This window comes from Dermacentor andersoni, chromosome 1, assembly GCF_023375885.2.
Source record: "Dermacentor andersoni chromosome 1, qqDerAnde1_hic_scaffold, whole genome shotgun sequence".
Classification (NCBI taxonomy): domain Eukaryota; kingdom Metazoa; phylum Arthropoda; class Arachnida; order Ixodida; family Ixodidae; genus Dermacentor; species Dermacentor andersoni.
This window is the reverse complement of record NC_092814.1, coordinates 396,448,900-396,460,911: the sequence shown is the minus strand read 5'-3', so window position 1 is coordinate 396,460,911 and position 12,012 is coordinate 396,448,900.

The following is a 12,012-nucleotide window of genomic DNA, read 5'->3' as shown; positions in this document are numbered from 1 at the left end:
CGACCGCGTGGCGGTTGGAATCCCCGATGGAGCTCTCCGCGAACGGCTCTTTCGGGAGCGCGACTTCACTCTGGAAAAACTCGTCTCAGCGTGCAAGGCCGCGGAAATATCAAACAAACATGTGAAAGAGATCGTAACCAGGGATCAGCAGCCAGAAGTGAATGCCGTTCACACGTATAATCGGAAACCCACGAAGACAACTGGTCGTCCGATAGGTATCAACAAGCCTCAGCAGCCTCACCGCTCGTCTCAAAGGTCTAATCGTAAATGTTCTCGCTGCGGAACCTCGCACCCTCCACAACAGTGCCCAGCTTTTGGCAAAAACTGTTACAACTGCGACAAACTTGCCCATTTTGTGCACCTGTGCGAGCAGCTACGTCGGCAGACAGCAGCGCATCGGCCAAGAGTCGGACTGCTTCATGAGCATCCACAACAACACTCGCAGGATGAATTATGCTTGGGCTGCTTGACTACGTGCATTGTCAATGCCGACGCAACAGACTGGAGTGAAAGTGTCAGTGTTAATGGACACGAGGTGACATTCAAGTCAGACACCGGTTCGGACGTCAACATAATTCCAGAACATATGTTCAAGCAGTGGCCGTTCAGACCAGCAACCAAACCAACCACAGCTAAATTGACTACGTACAGTGTCCACCAGCTTCCAATAGACAGTGAATGTGAACTGTCTTGTGCGGTAAACAACAAGGAGTGCCGTCTGAAATTTCTGCTTGTGAAGGAGCCACTCAAGCCGATACTAGGGGCCGCTGCATGCACAACTCTGCACTTGCTTTCCCGTGTGAAGACCCTTAAACAACGACAAAGTCCACTGACACAGTGTTGCAAGAACAGTTTCAGAAAGTACTGAATGATTTCCCTGACATATTTGTAGGAATCGGCCAGCTTCCGGGACGTTATAGCATCCACCTGCGTGAAGGTGCAGTGCCGACAGTGTGTGCTCCTCGCAGAGTACCTAGTGCACTTGAGGATAAGGTCAAAGCAGAGCTGAAGCGCATGGAGAAGAATGGCGTAATCACGCGAGAGTCAGAACATAGTGAATGGGTCCATCCCATAGTGGTGATAAACAAAAAAGACGGAACTGTACGGTTGTGCCTTGATCCACGGAACCTCAATGCAGCACTAAAATGGCAACACTACCGCATACCAGTACCAGAAGAGCTTTTTGCAAGCCTTAATGGCTCAACAGTCTTCTCTGTCCTTGATGCCAAGAGTGCTTTCTGGCAACTGACTTTGGATCAACCAAGTTCACGGCTTTGCACATTCGCAACACCATGGGGCCGTTGCCGTTTTCTTCGAGTACCGTTTGGTCGTGTGACAGCCCCCGAGCTGTTCCAGCAGGCCATTGACAAGGTATTTGAAGGACAGGCCGTTGTGAAGCCGTATTTTGATGACATACTGGCTGCCTCAAGGACTCCAGAAGAACACAAAGTCCATCTCAGAACTTTTCTGACCATAGCTAGACAAAACACCCTGAAGGTTAACAAATCAAAACTGAAGTTAGGACTTTCAGCCAATAAATATCTGGGTCACAAGCTCTCCTCAGATGGGCTATCCCCAGACCCTGACAAGGTCCGATCAATTGAGGCCATGTCACTTCCACCAAAGAAGTCAGAACTGCAAACATTCTTAGGAATGGTGACATATCTCACAAAGTTCATCCCTAATTTTTCGGCAACTACTAGTCCTCTGCGTGAGGTTCTCAAGGCAGATGTAGCGTGGCACTGGACAAGCCAGCACACAGAGACTTTCAAGCTCATCAAACACAAGCTCACAACAGCACCTGTGTTGCGTTATTTTGACCCATCCAAGCCGATTACAATTTCAACAGATGCCAGCACATATGGCCTGGGATCGGTTCTCTTGCAGGAAGGCAGGCCAATCGCATATGCTTCTGCGGCCCTTACACCTCCCCAAAAACGTTATGCTCAAATACAGAAAGAACTTCTAGCTGTGGTGTTCGCATGTGAGCGGTTCCACTATTAGACTTTTGGACGCTCTGCAACAGTGGACACAGACCACAAACATCTTGTTGGACTGCAGACAAAGGATCTAACAAAAATGTCACCAAGACTGCAAAGACTTTTGCTCCGGATACAGTGCTATAGCACTAAACTAGTGTATGTACCGGGGAAACAGCTAACTGTGGCTGATGCCTTGTCAAGATCCCCAAACCCCGAATCGAATAAGGAAACGGCAGACAGTGATCCAGGACTGTTAGTGTCTAGTCTGGTTCAAGCGTCGCCCACCAAGCTCAAGCAGATCCAGGAAGCAACAAGTCGGGACCCAGTCTTGCAACAATTAACCAAGGACATTCAACAAGGATGGCCTGATCGCCCTATTGATTTTCATCCTATGGCAAGACCATACTTTCACATAAAAAGTGAACTGTATATAACAGACGGCTTCATTTGGTGTGGTCAACGGCTTGTCATTCTAGCAGTTCTCCAGGCTGATGTTCTTGAGAAACTCCATCAGGCACATCGTGGCATAGTGGCTTGTAAAGGACTAGCAAGCCAGAGTGTTTATTGACCCAAACTCAACAAGGACATTTCCACCCTTGTCTCAAGCTGTGACACCTGCCAATCCACCCAGAAGGCAAACCCTCAGCAACCACTGCTTGACAGAGATCTGCCAGCACGAACATGGGAAAAGTTGGCCATTGATTTCTTTCACTGTCAAGGCAATGCATATATCCTTGTTGTTGACTACTTTTCAAAGTACGTTGAAGTGAAACGTACGGAAACTACTACGGCAACTTCAGTTATTTTAGTCGTGAAGGACATCTTTTCACATTTTGGACTCCCCAATGTGCTTATCTCTGATCAGGGACCACCGTTTGACTCGCAGGCATTCAGAGCATTCCTGCAAGAATGGGATATTGCTCATGAACCGTCATCACCCCACTACTCGAGGTCCAATGGGCAGGTCGAGAGAACAATACAGACTGTTAAGCCCATGCTGATCAAGCCGCACAGCGATGGCAAAGATCTGTCTTTGGTTCTCCTCAACTACCGTGCCACCCCAACCATTGGAGCATCTTCACCAGCAGAGTTGCTAATGGGCAGGAAATTGAGAACGTTCATACCGACTTTGCCCCATAATCTGAAACCACACTACCCCACAGATGCACATCAGAAGCTCCTCAAACACAGACAGAGTGCACAGTACAGATATGGAGACAACCACACTCGCATACTTGCACCTCTGAAGAAACATCAACCTGTATGGGTGAGGCACAAGAATGACTGGAAAAAAGCAGTCGTCACACAGGTTGGTCCTCAACCAAGGCGCTATACAGTGCAAACTACAAGTGGAGCAATTTATGTGCGTAACCGTGTGCACCTGAGGCCACGCACTCAGGTGGTCCGTAAAGCCACTCGTACGGCAGAAGACTACATCCTGGATGAATCGGGGCCAACAAGTGCCAACGATGCTACGCCTCACAACTACCCTGAAGAAGCAAGGCATGCTTCGACATACGTGACAAGGGCTGGAAGAGCCATACGGCCACCGGCCAGATTTCAGAAATGAACGTCATGAAGTGCGTGCTTTATTGTTGTAATCGTCACTCAAAAAGGGGCGTGTTATGTATCTCCTGGCGCCCCCTACAAATCCGACATTTTTAATAAGGGCTAGGCCAGTCGTGGCCGCCAGAGTTGTTCTCAATAATGGAGTCTGTCACTCGCGGCTTCGTGCCGTCGCATCTAAAATCCCAACGCAACCAACCCAAACAACATAACAATTGATACGTCTTATTTTCTATACCTCAAAACACGACGTTCAAACAAATATCCAAGGCTTTCGCTTAATAAGCCATAGGCAGAGGGATGTGCCACAATCTATACTAGATAAGGCACACTATGTAAAGCATCTCATCATATGGCAAAAAAATTGTGTGGTGTATAGAACTTGCCTCAAAGCTCCTTTTACATCAGTATAGCCCGTTCATACCGCTTGAAGAAAAATCAACCTCCTCATAAACTTTGCATTCGTCATTCACGATGCCGTTATAAGCATTTCACAAAATTTTCAACAGCACTTGGGTGCGCAATTGGCCCAAAATTGTGGGCGTGCATACAAACCCACGCCGCGTCCGCGGGAGGCCAGGAGAAAAAGCTTGCCGCGCGCAGCGCGTGCGGCCGGTGGGCGAGGAGAATCCAGGAGGAAAGCACCGTGGGGAGGAGTGTCGCTACTTTAAAATTATCGAGGGGCATTAAGTGCCATTTGCCCAGTGACCCAAGTTGGCTTCAGAGGGGTTCATTAAACTGCAGCGACTACATAGCGCCATATGCCTAGCGAGCCCGGTTTGCGCTAGAATTGTCCAATAAAGAGCTCCGAATACTAAGTTCCACATGTCCAGCGACTCAAGTTGGCGTGAGAGATTAGAGTTCGATGAATTCCCACTGCCACATGCCCATTGAGCCAAGTTGGCGTGAGAGGGGTTCACGAGGTACTATGGCGTAAACTAGACTCACAATTTTCTATCTCCTGCCTTGCTTCAGAAAATTCACCAGAGAATATACCCTACCTCAGCCTACAAGTTTTGTCCTCCTAGCAGAGGAGACCTTAACCACATTATGTGGCAATGCAAGAACCACTCCCACCTCCCTAACCTTTGTAGTGTTTTAAGTAGCAGGGAGCTGTGGGAGGCTGCCATGCGCAGCTACAACCCCGAACTTCAAGAAGCTATCCAAAGGTAGGCTGAGGCGTTAGAGGAAGCCTACCGCGAGTAGGACAACTTCCTCGCCTTCTTCTCGCAGCCCATTTCCCTTTAAGATGGGATAACTAAAGTTGTTTCTCTCTCTCTCCTGATGAAGTAGTGGCACATAGTACCATTACCATGCTTTTGTTGCAGAAGTATCCTTAACACAAGTAAGTTCTCCTTAAAAAGAATTGAGAAGTCTATGTACGCATTAATTAAATCTGCGAGAGAAGAGAAGTTGTTTCCGACAAGGGCAGACCTTGAACGCTATTACATGTATATAGGTATGGTTCATGAGTTTTCATCTTTCATTTGCCCTCATGCTTGCCGGACTAGAAGGAAGAAGCAGACTTACTCAATTTCCTTTATATTGTGTTCATAACTTGACAGCACCACATGCCAAGAAAGGTGTAATTTTCGAATAGTCCAGAATTTTTTATTTTGCAGCTGTGTGCACAACTGAAAATGGGCCGTCTAATTGTCTTTGGGGACAAGTACAGCACAACTGCCGAACATCGAAAGTTCAGAAAATGTAAGTTCACATTTGTAAGCCTGAATATATTTCATTCTTTGATGGAGAAAACAACATTCTAAGGTAAGCTGAGTAAACCGTGTTGATAAATTATTTCACTTTGAGCATAAATTAAGCGTGGGGCAGAAATCTTATTCCAGCTTCATGATATGCACTTGTTGCTGTGGTACAATTGTAGTTTTTGTTAGTGTAAGTATACTTCTGTGCATTTCACGTGCCATGTTATCACCCATCATTCATTAATTCAGAACTTTATCCCAAGGAACCTCCTTTATGGATGTTGCTCTCTGCTTAGTGAAAGTAAATAATTCAGTATTCAAAAACCACGTGGTCTCCAAATATCTCTTACCGGAAACATGTAGGAGCCCTAGTTTCGTGCTCTTGACACAAGGTACAGGTACAAACAATATGAATGGCAACATGTGAGCACATAGCACCAATCTTTTGTTGGCCACTGTGTCTAACATAACCTCCCATTGAATTGGACGTCTAAAGAGGGAAAACCAGATGTTCACATGCCCTGTTTCATATTGCTTCTAAATCTGCCTGTGTAGGTTGGGGACATGCGTCAAGTTCCTTGTCACGTGGACTTGCTGTTGTGGTATATGGAGCAAATGATTCAATAAATATGCCAGAAAAAAAACTGGATTCTCGTTTTTCGACTTACTCCAGGGAGTGCCTTTGCACCGCAGTTTGCAGTAGAACGAAAATGCTGCCAGCTCACTCAGAAATCAAGCTCAACTGATGTTATTTCTTTCAAGTACGAGGACTCGGCGATCCCGAGTCAAGAATTCTTTCATAAGCAGGGACCCTCATGTATCTGTAATTTATTTGTATGGAGCTCCATTTATTAGGAATACTGTCTTGTTTGCATTGGTATGCTTGTGTCTTTAATGATTGGCTCAAGCGTCATATGACTATTTTTGGTTTGATTTTTTTCTGCAAAGTCTTTTTTTATCTTTCTCTTCTTGTCCATTATCTTTTAATATTCTATTTTTAGAATATTACCACATCATTTACCAGAGTACTTTGGTTCATTCATTGCTGGTTTTGTTCGATTCAGGTATCAACAGACCTTGAATGCAACCCAGTCCCCGAGCTTGACCAAGGTGGCATTTTAGCCCTGCATAGGCTTGGGAGAACACTGAGTGAAGCTACGACCCTCGAACGGTCTCGATTGGATGCAGACCGTTTGACCGTTCGATGCAGACCCTCAGTGATAGGTGTTGTCAAGGTGGTGACATTGCATTCAAGTTTGCACCGATTCATCACCAGCCAGAAGAAACACATTGGTTGACTTGCTCTCGACAGATGCTGCCATAAAAGCCTTCACAGGTGCAGAAACTGTGGCATTGTTAATGTACTTGTCAGAGCCCATTGCAAAACTTTACACACTCAGCGCCGAGTGTAGTGTCTTACAGCGCGTATTACTTGTTCTCGTTCGCCCAAAGACATTTTTGTAATTTAAGTGCCTGGCGGTATTGTTTGCAATTTTGCGAAGCAACTGTACACAGGTACCTTTATGTCACTGTTCGCCCTTGGGCCGGTGCCCTCGAGCCAGTAGTTGCGTGGCCAACTGATTAGGAGATAAAAAAAAGCAGCCGCATTGCTTTGCAGCATTCAGAGACGTCAGGGTTGTACATGACTGTACAGAGGTGGAGGTCAAAACATCGCACTGTGCCTCATGCCGTATACTGACATATTCCCATTGTAAGGGTGGCTACATATTGAAAGTCCAAATTGGTGCGTTCCGTGGTGCTCTCATCACATTCGTCAGTGGCACTTTTGGTGGGCGGGCTTCTGATAAGGCTTGTGTTGATGAGTGTGGTGTTCTCAACCAGTTGCAGCCCTTTGAAGATGACCGAATTGTTCATAAGGATTTCAACATTGATGACAGGTGCACCGAGCTTGGTGTTGGCGTGATTCAGCCGCCTTTCTTGAGGAAACAAATACGGTTCTCCCATGAAGGTACCATGAAGACTGTTCAGATTGCAAGGGTCAGGGTCCATGCAGAGAGGGTGATACAGCGCATAAAACTGTTTCGAATTTTGGAGGGCCCATTGCCATGGGAAATGTTAGCTGCGGCTGATGTAGTGTTTATCATAAATGCCGGGATGTTAAATTTTTCAGCCTCTATATTAGCTGAATAAAGGTTCCAACTATTTAAAGTTCTTGTCGCACATTTTTTGTAATGATGCTAAACACAGCAGGAGCTGTGGATGACCTCCTGGCGTTTGCCTATGGCCGCTAAAAATGTACAATTGACTCTGTTCTTACATGCTCTTTTAGTTTCAAGAGTCAAGTGAAAGAAGTTATGCCGGTGGTTCATATAAGTTACATATGGCATAAAAAACTGCGATATATCTGCTGCTTTGACAGTTTATTTCACTATAGCGCTAAAGCCGACATACAACAAACGAGATCAAACCTTTATTTTCGTTAAGGATGAGGCAGTCGCAAAACAGCTTTAGGCAGCAGCTTGACTGGGCAACTGCCCCAACGTTTTTGACAACAGCTCGCAAAACACCAAACTTTAAACATGGGTAAGGGATACATAGTAGGGCAGCAATAAATATTTTAATTTACGGGCACACATAACTCAAATGTAAAAACGTATGCACGTGTTACATAAAACTTTCAGTAACATAAGCATACCAGTATACATGAGCAAAAAAGGATCAGTCACAAAATAAAACAAACAGCTATTCTGAAGGCCGTGTTGAGATGAACACCTCTGCACAAGTGTTGACAAAAGAACAAGGCAAGCGACTTATTGAATAGGAACAAGGACTGGCAACTTTAGCAGAAACAGCATTCAAGGGAAGCCATGAGCTTAGTCGAGACGTCTAAGCTGACCCCAGACAATGCACAATGCGCAAGGCTGAAGTGACCAGTACAGTCACTTAGGTCGTCATAGGGCCGAGGGCCACGATCAATATTTTTCATAGTTTGCGAGCTGCGACAATAAATGTTCAAAGTAAACATATAGCAATCGACCAACAAGATTGTCAATGAAGCGGTCGTCTTTTTTTACACAAATCACTAGAGATTAAACTTGGCTGTAAACAATGAATGGGCGTCGTTGAGGTTCAGAAAGAACAGGCCAAGCTGCACTTGTGAAAAATATGAGTGTGTTAGCTGCAGAAAGAAGTTTTCTTTGTCAGAAATTATGCATGGAAGCTTATTTTTGAAGAGCTCACAAAATTTTGCTCGTTTTCCCCGAACGGGGCACTTCATTTTCACCAGAAGAGTAGGTTGTGCGTTCTTGAAAACAACACCGCCTGGGCTTAAGCCCAACCATGGTACGACACGATTAACGACAAAGCGAAGTGCTGTCACTTCATTTCCAGTCTTTCTTGTGTATTCCTCAATAGCTGGCCTCTCACATGATTTGCCATAGCGTGTGGCATCATTACACTTAAAGGTTTTAGTCAAGGATTTTGTGACCTTTTGCTCCCATGTGCATTCTTTGTTCGGCATAAATCTATATAAGCTGTGGCACTTGCTGCCAGTAATCCTTAGCATCCTCTGTCGGTGCCACTTGGTATCACTTCGGCTCACTGTGTTTGAACAGATCGCAACTGCCTCCTCCTGTGTCACGGTGGTATGCGTTAAATAAAAGCGATAAACACGAGGAGTGAGGTGTTCTTTGGCAGGTTTGTATATCTTCAGGGGTGCCATCTTCCATATCTTCAGGGGTGCCATCTTCCAAGGCGACACCATGGAACTCAAGTTTCTCATACCTTTGCACTTGTTTGCACAAGGCCATGTGCTGAATCAATAATCTGCATATAGGGCTTATGACATTCAGTTTGGCGTTTTCCATACTGTTTTCTTGAGCACTGTCATGAGTAAATGAGTACCGCCCTTTGCTCTGCAGTTCAAGAGTGCTGCTCGGAGCAACAACAATTATCTTGATACGTATTTCTTCGTTTCTCGCTGTCTAAACGGAATCTTGGTGCACCTTGTACATGGCACAGATATCTTGTACTTCTTGGCTCATAAAGGGGCATCGATTTCAGTTTTCCCCATGCTTGTTTCAAGTCTGTTGAGGTTAGCTGCTCAAGGTATTCGATTCCAGACCTGTGGGTTATTAACAGAATTTCAAGTTAGGATCATGATGGGCAGAGAGCATGTAAGCAATAAATTATATTGATTAAACATAAAAGAGGACTACACAATGTGACATTATAAATCAAAGCTACACCATTGCTTTGAGGAAAACATAACGTCATTCAGCATGATTAGTCATAATGTGAATGTCATAAGCCGCAAATAAACAAGTAAGCTGTAACTACCCTAATTATTCTCAAGGCAACAGTTGGGTAAACACTTGCAATACTTGACTGCATTTGACTCTGAAAGGTGCACACATTTCCCTCAGATTTCTACACAGGGAATGTACTAGCCCAACTTTATGCATAACGAAGCTCATGAACGCAAATCAGTGCATAATTAACACGGATGACACAACAAATAGTATTTCGCACGCGAAAACATTTCGCACGCGAAATGCGAAGGCTGTGGGTTCGGTTCCCACCTGCGGCAAGTTGTTTTTTCATCGACTTTCATTTCCAATAATTTATCGTTTCTTCATTTCATTTATTAAACACATCTAATTTCCCCTATGTTGTCCTTGGTGTCATTGTTTGTTGGCTTCTGATGATATGACTAATAAAAATCGGGTCCCTCGGTCAACCCCCTCTCTCTCGTTTATTAACAAATAGTATTGAGATTTATAATATCGAAGACCCTCCAAGTGATCTTCGTATGCCTCCCTGCTGTCAGCAGCTGAGCCTATTCTTACGCCTGAAGCTCTTTTTTGTTCCAAGTGGAGCACTGAGTGCTGCTGCAAATAGAAATTGGACAAAAAAAAGAAACACGCACGGAAAATAAGGCATAATCCTCACATATTTATTGTGACATTGTGACATTAGGGCAATCTTTCCATGGGGAATGGGATGGAGTGTGTGTTAACAAATGATAACAAATTGCTTTCAAGGTAAATTTTCATTACTCCTTTTCATTCTTGTGTCATCAGCGTTGCTTTTAATGTATCAACACTTGTCAGGTGCATCCTTTCTTTTCCAAAATTTCTTTAGCACATCTTTAGCACTCTGGCAGCGGCAGCGGCGACGTACGCACGTCATTTAATCAACTTGTCTGGATTTTTGCAGAGGCCGGCGCTTCATCTGATACCTGACCAGGACCGTTCTGCGTGTCCCGCCATCTGCCTGACTGTACTGTAACCACGGCCTCCTGTCGCTTCTGTCTTGGGGGCGGTGTTTTTCACTGCAAAGCTGGTTTCACTCTGGCAGCGGCAGCGGCGACGTACGCACGTCATTTAATCAACTTGTCTGGATTTTCGCAGAGGCCGGCGCTTCATCTGATACCTGACCAGGACCGTTCTGCGTGTCCCGCCATCTGCCTGACTGTACTGTAACCACGGCCTTCTGTCGCTTCTGTCTTGGGGGCGGTGTTTTTCACTGCAAAGCTGGTTTCACTCTGGCAGCGGCAGCAGCGACGTACGCACGTCATTTAATCAACTTGTCTGGATTTTCGCAGAGGCCGGCGCTTCATCTGATACCTGACCAGGACCGTTCTGCGTGTCCCGCCATCTGCCTGACTGTACTGTAACCACGGCCTTCTGTCGCTTCTGTCTTGGGGGCGGTGTTTTTCACTGCAAAGCTGGTTTCACTCTGGCAGCGGCCGCGGCGACGTACGCACGTCATTTAATCAACTTGTCTGGATTTTTGCAGGTTGGTGGCATTTCTTATTCTGTGCTGTAGCATAGCTCCTCTCCTGTCGTCGCTGTTGCTGCCACGAGTCTTGTAGTGCTTTTACCTTGTTGTGACTACTGGTTAGAGTGTCTTATATGCCATATCTGTGCCGCCTTTAGGCTATGGAGGGTTCTGGCTCTGGAAGCCTGCGCGATGTCGCAAAGTCTCTTGCTGATAAGCAGCCAGGTACTATAAAGGAAGTCACAAAAGTGTTGGTAGAACTGACAGCTAAGCTTGAGGCGTTTGCGACGGACATGAGAAATGTCGTCGGTGGTGTTGCTAACTCCAATACAGAGATTCGCTGAGAACCTGGAGCCATTCGCGACTCCATTGGCTTTATGAACGATGGTTTCGAACAATTCAAGAAGGATGTTGACGCGTTCCGTCGCGAGCTGACTGCAGTGACGGCTGAAAATCAGTGATGTAAAAGAGAAAATGAGCAACTAAGTAAAGAACTGAAAGAAGCAAAGAGAGAAATAGTTGACCTGAAACAATACAGCAGGAACATGAACCTTGAGGTTAAAGGACTACCGTTAGTTGCAAACGAAGATCTGAGAAGAAGTGTTGGACAAATTGCCACATGTATAGGCACAAGTGTCACGGACAACGACATTGATGTAGTACATCGTGTCCCTTCTAAAGATAAAAAGAAACCAAATGTGATCATAAAGTTTTCGACTAGGTCTACACGAGACAGAGTACTCTCTGCTGCGCGAACCGCTAAGTTAAGCACTGGGACCCTGGGCTTTGAAGAGAGTAATCCTGTATATATCAATGGGCATCTGTGCGTTGAAAACAAGCGTCTATTGGGTAGAGCTCGACAACTGAGGCGAGAAAAAGAATGGAAGTTTGTGTGGGTGTCACAGGGAAAGATCCTGATGCGGAAGTCTGAAAATTCGCCTTTCCTACATGTTACCTGTGACTCGGACCCAGACAAGGTGCGTTAGGTTACCCGCTATTGCATACTCAACGCCACT